Source organism: Pristiophorus japonicus, chromosome 13 (genome assembly GCF_044704955.1).
Source record: "Pristiophorus japonicus isolate sPriJap1 chromosome 13, sPriJap1.hap1, whole genome shotgun sequence".
Taxonomy (NCBI): Eukaryota; Metazoa; Chordata; class Chondrichthyes; family Pristiophoridae; genus Pristiophorus; species Pristiophorus japonicus.
This window is the reverse complement of record NC_091989.1, coordinates 155,019,375-155,025,747: the sequence shown is the minus strand read 5'-3', so window position 1 is coordinate 155,025,747 and position 6,373 is coordinate 155,019,375.

The following is a 6,373-nucleotide window of genomic DNA, read 5'->3' as shown; positions in this document are numbered from 1 at the left end:
CTTTGCTTAGAGTCTTTCTTTCTCACTGGAATATATCTTTGCTGAGAGTTATGAAATATCTTCTTAAATGTTTGCCACTGCTCATCTACTGTCTTACCCTTTGATCAATTTTCCCAGTCCACTTTAGCCAACTCTGCCTTCATACCTTTGTAATTGCCTTTATTTAAGTTCAGGAAACTAGTTTGAGACCTAGCTTTCTCACCCGCAAACTGAATTTGAAATTTTACCATGTTATGATCACTCTTCCTTTACTATGAGATCATTACTTAATCCAGTCTCATTGCCAGATCTAAAATTGTCTGCTCCCTAGTTGGTTCCACAACGTATTGTTCTAAGAAACAATCTTGAATACACTCTATGAACTCTTCCTCAAGGCTACCGTTGCCAATTTGATTTGTCCAATTAATATGAAGATTAAAATCACCATGATTATTGCCGTACTTTGCTTACAAGCCTCCATTATTTCTTGATTTATACTCTGTGCTACAGTGTAGCTACTGTTAGGGGCCTGTAGACTACTCCCACCAGTGACTTGTTTCCCTTATTATTTCTCATCCCCACCCAAACTGATTCTACATCTTGATCTTCTGACCCAATATAATTTCTCACTACTGCACTGATCTCATCCTTTATTAACAGAGCTACCCCACCTATTTTCCTTTCTGCCTATCCTTCCAAAATGGCAAATACCGCTGAATATTCAGTCTTGCTCACCTTGCAACCATGGCTCTGTAATGGATATCTGATCATACCCATTTATTTCTATTTGTGCTGTCAACTCATCTATCTTGTTACAAATGCTGCGTGCATTCAGATAAAGAGCTTTGAATTTTACCTTTTTACCATTTTTCCCTACTCTGACTCCACTTTCTGATGCATTCTTATGTTTATACACTTTGTCCCTTCCTGTCACTACCCCGATCGCTACCCTGCTCTATTGACTTCTTTCTTTTTGACTTTTTAAATTTCTGCTCACTTGATTCCTCCCTCCCACTATTTAGTTTAAAGCCCTGTCTACAGCCCTAGTTATTCGATTTGCCAGGACACTGGTCCCAGCCTGGTTCAAGTGAAGCCCGTCCCAATGGAACAGCTCCCTCTTATCCCAGTACTGGTGCCAGTGCCCCATGAATCGAAACCCATTTCTCCCACACCAATCTTTGAGTCACACGTTCATCTCTCTGATCTTATTTACTCTATGCAAATTTGCTCGTGGCTCAGGTAGTAATCCAGAGATTATTACCTTTGTGGTTCTGCTTTTTAATTTAGCCCCTAGCTGCTCATACTCTCTCAGCAGAACCTCTTCCTTTGTCCTACCTATGTCGTTGGTACCTACATGGACCACAACAACTGGATCTTTCCCCTCCCACTCCAAGTTCCTCTCCAGCCCAGAGGAGATGTCCTTAACGCTGACACCGGGCAGGCAACACAGCCTTCGGGACTCACACTCTCGGCTACAGAGAACAGTATCTATCCCCCTAATGATACTGTCCCCTACCACTACAACATTCCTTTTTGCTTCCCCCAACTTGAATGACCCCCTGTACCACGGTGCTGTGGTCAGTTTGCTCATCCTCCCTGCAGTCCCTGCTCTCGTCCACACAGGGTGTAAGAGCCTCGTACCTGTTGGACAAGAGCAAGGCTCCTCCATCACTACCTCCTGGATCCCCATACCTGCCTCACTCGTAGTCACACCCTCCTGTCCCATGGACCAAATTTGAATTATTTAACCTAAGAGGTGTGACTCTCTGCTGGACCACAGTGTCCAGGCAACTCTCCCCCTCCCTGATGTGTCGCAGTGTCTGAAGCTCGAACTCCAGCTTATCAACTCGAAGCTGAAGTTCCTCGAGACACCAACACTTACTGCAGATGTGGTCGCTGTGGATCACACTGGTGTCCACCAGCTCCCACATGCTGCAGCTGCAACACAACGCCCACCCTGCCATCGCTATTGTATTTAAGATTTCAAATTTTAGAAATATCAATTATCTATGTTTAGCTTTTAATCCTGGATCTTAATTTAAAGCAATGCCCAAGTTTAGAAAAAGAGAAATACTAACCAATCACTTAAGTGTTTTCCTGTAACATCACACTTTGATTCATTTTTACTTCTCTTTTTACTTTTAGGTCCATTTGCGCTGCTCCCTGCCTAGCTCCTTTATCTGCTGCTCTGATCTCACACTCCTTTATCTGCTGCTCCGATCTCACACTCCCTTATCTGCTGCTCCGATCTCACACTCCCTTATCTGCTGCTCCGATCTCACGCTCCTTTATCTGCTGCTCCGATCTCTGATCTCGCTTCCCCATAGCCCTGTAAAATTTCCCCTTCAAGTATTTCTCCAATTCTCTTTTGAATATTGCTACTGAATCTGCTTCCACCACCTAGCAGGCATTGCATTCCAGATCACAACAACTTGCCGTGTAAAGAAAATGTCCTCATGTTCCCTCTGGTTCTTTTGCCAATCACCTTAAATCTGTGTCCTCTAGTTACCAAGTCTTCTGCTACTGGAAACAGTTTCTCCTTATTTATTCTATCAAAACAGTTCATGATTTCGAACACCTCTATCAAATCTCTTAACCATCTCTGCTCGAAGGAGAACAACTCCAGCTTCTCCAGTCTCTTCACATAATTGAAGTCCCTCATCCCTGGTACCATTCTAGTAAATTTCCTCTGTCCATCCCCACCGCTCCCCCCCCCCCCCCCAACTTCCGAGGCCTTGACATCCTTCCTAAAGTACGGTGCCCAGAATTGGACACAATACTCCAGTTGAGGCCGAACCAGTATTTTATAAAGATTTAGCATAAGTTCTTTGCTTTTGTACTCTATTCCTCCAGTTATAAAGCCAAGGTTCCCATCTTTTTTAACAACCTTCTCAACTTGTCTTACCACCTTCAAAGACTTGAGTACATACACCCCCAGATCACTCAGTTTTTGCATCCCCTTTAAAATTGTATCATTTAGTTCATACTGCCTCTCCTCAGTCTTCCGACCAAAATGCATCACTTCATACTTCTCTGCATTAAATTTCATCTGCCACATGTCTGCCCATTTCATTGGTAATTAGAGGACACCAATTGGCAAAAGAACCAGAGGCAACATGAGGACATTTTCCTTTACACAGCAAGTTGTTGTGATCTGGAATGCACTGCTTGCAAGGGAAATGTCTGGCTATTACTATCCTCCTCATTGTTTACTACATTTCCGGTTTTGTGTCATCTGCAAACTTTGAAATTATGCCCAAGTCCAGGATATTAATATATTTCAAAAAGAGCAGTGGTTCTAATACCGACCCCTGGGGAACACCACTGTATACTTCCCTCTAGTCTGAAAAACAACCGTTCACCACTACTCTCTTTCTGTCCCCTAGCCAATTTTGTATTCACACTGCCACTATCCCTTTAATCCCACCAACTTTAGCTTTAGAAACAGAGAAAATAGGTGCAGGAGTAGGCTACTCGGCCCTTCGAGCCTGCACCACCATTCAATATGATCATGGCTGATCATGCAACTTCAATACCTCACTCCTGCTTTCTCTCCTTAAATCCTTTAGCTGTAAGGGCCACATCTAACTCTCTTTTGAATATATCTAACAAACTGGCCTCAACAACTTTCTGTGGTAGAGAATTCCACAGGTTCACAATTCTATGAGTGAAGAAGTTTCTCCTCATCTCGGTCCTAAATGACCTACCCCTTACCCTTAGACTGTGACCCCTGGTTCTGGACTTCCCCAACATCGGGAACATTCTTCCTGCATCTAACCTGTCCAATCCCGTCAGAATTTTATATGTTTCTTTGAGAACCCCTCTCATTCTTCTAAATTCCAGTGAATATAAGCCTAGTCGATCCAGTCTTTCTTCATATGTCAGTCCTGCCATCCCAGGAATCAGTCTGGTGAACCTTCGCTGCACTCCCTCAATAGCAAGAATTCCTCAGATTAGGAGACCAAAACTGCACACAATATTCAAGATGTGGCCTCACCAAGGGCCTGTACCACTGCAGTAAGACCTCCCTGCTCCTATACTCAAATCCTCTCGCTGTGAAGGCCAACATGCCATTTGCCTTCTTCACCGCCGGCTGTACCTGCATGCCAACTTTCAATGACTGCTGTATCATGACACTCAGTTCTTGTTGCATCTCCCCTTTTCCTAATCTGTCACCATTCAGATAATATTCTGCCCTCCTGTTTTTGCCACCAAAGAGGATTACCTCACATTTATCTACATTATATTGCATCTGCCATGCATTTGCCCACTCACCTAACCTGTCCAAGTCACCCTGCAGCCTCTTAGCATCCTCCTCACAGCTCACACTGCCACCCAGCTTAGTGTCATCTGCATACTTGGAGATATTACATTCAATTCCTTCATCTAAATCATTAATGTATATTGTAAATAGCTGGGGTCCCAGCACTGAACCCTGCGGCACCCCACTAGTCACTGCCTGCCATTCTGAAAAGGACCTGTTTACTCCCACTCTTTGCTTCTCGTCTGCCAACCAGTTCTCTATCCACGTCAATATATTACCCCCAATACCATGTGCTTTAATTTTGCACACTAATCTCTTGTGTGGGACCTTGTCAAAAACCTTTTGAAAGTCCAAATACACCACATCCACTGGTCCTCCCTTGTCCACTCTACTGGTTACATCCTGAAAAAATTCTAGAAGATTTGTCAAGCATGATTTTCCTTTCATAAATCCACGCTGACTTGGACCGATCCTGTCACTGCTTCCCAAATGTGCTGCTATTACACCTTTAATAATTGATTCCAACATTTTCCAACTACCGATGTCAGACTAACCGGTCTATAATTCCCTGTTTTCTCTCTCCCTGCTTTTTAAAAAAGGGGTTTACATTAGCTACCCTCCAATCCATAGGAACTGATCCAGAGTCTATAGAATGTTGGAAAATGACCACCAATGCATCCACTATTTCTAGGGTCATTTCCTTAAGTACTCTGGGTTGCAGACTATCAGGCCCTAGGGATTTATTGGCCTTCAATCCCATCAATTTCTCTAACACAATTTCCTGACTAATAAGGATTTCCTTCAGTTGCTCCTTCCCGCTAGATTCTCGATCCCCTAGTATTTCCGAAAGGTTATTTATGTCTTCCTTAGTGAAGACAGAACCAATCTATTTGTTCAATTGGTCTGTCATTCCTTTGTTCCCCATTATAAATTCACCTGATTCTGACTGCACGGGACCTACATTTATCTTCACTAATCTTTTTCTCTTCACATATCTATAAAAGCTTTTGCAGTCAGTTTTTAATGTTCCCTGCAAGCTTACTTTCATACTCTATTTTCCCCCTCCTAATTAAACCCTTTGTCCTCCTCTGCTGAATTCTAAATTTCTCCCAGTCCTCAGGTTTGCTGCTTTTTCTGGCCAATTTATATGCCTCTTCCTTGGATTTAACATTATCCCTAATTTCCCTTGTTAGCCACGGTTGACCTACCTTCCCCGTTTTATTTTTTACGCCAGACAGGGATGTACAATTTTTTTTTTTTTTTTTTTGAAATTCGTAGCCAATCGTTCCAATTCTTTGTCAAATCACAAACGCCAGAGGTCACCTTGCACACGCCAAGGATCACTCTGCGCCAATGCTCTTAGCCAAAAGGCCTAGAGCCACTGCACCGTTCCTGGAAGTCCTCCAGGTTCGTGCCATGGAGGTGGATGGGTCAAGCCACCCCACCCACCTCCTGTTTCCAAAAAAGCAAGCATATACCTTCCTGATCCAGGGAGAACCACCCGGAGGTCATGGTGGCTATTCCCCTGTCAGGTCAGTTACGCATGATCTTAGCCAAAAGGCCGAGAGTTGAAGTTCATCCATATGATCTTTAAATGTTTGCCATTGCCTATCCACCGTCAACCCTTTAAGTATCATTTGCCAGTCTGTTCTAGCCAATTCACGACTCATACCATCGAAGTTACCTTTCTTTAAATTCAGGACCCTTTGCTAACAAGTGAGAAAAAGAGCTAAACCTCAGGTGGCAGGAATTTCAGCATAGCGCTTCTCAAGTTAGAGAAAGGCTGGGCGACTTCTCACCCCGAAAGCAGGTGAAAATCCACGCATCTTCTTTTGCAATCTGGGAGGTTCCCCCTTGCGTTGTTAACATACCAGGTACTGCACCTTGTTACTTATAAGCCACAATTGCACGCTGTGTGAGGCAAAAGGAAAAGGCAAATACATCATGGAGTGACCATATTGCAACATATAAGTGTTGATTTAATCAGAAGTTGGGCTATGGCCAGAGCTGACGCGGTCTGGGGAATGTCAAAGATTCCAGACCCAAACTTCCTCTTTCTGCAGTCCATGAAACTGACTTTGGGCAAGACCCAGATGTGTGTGCGATTGGTCACGTAGTCAGAGAGAAAGA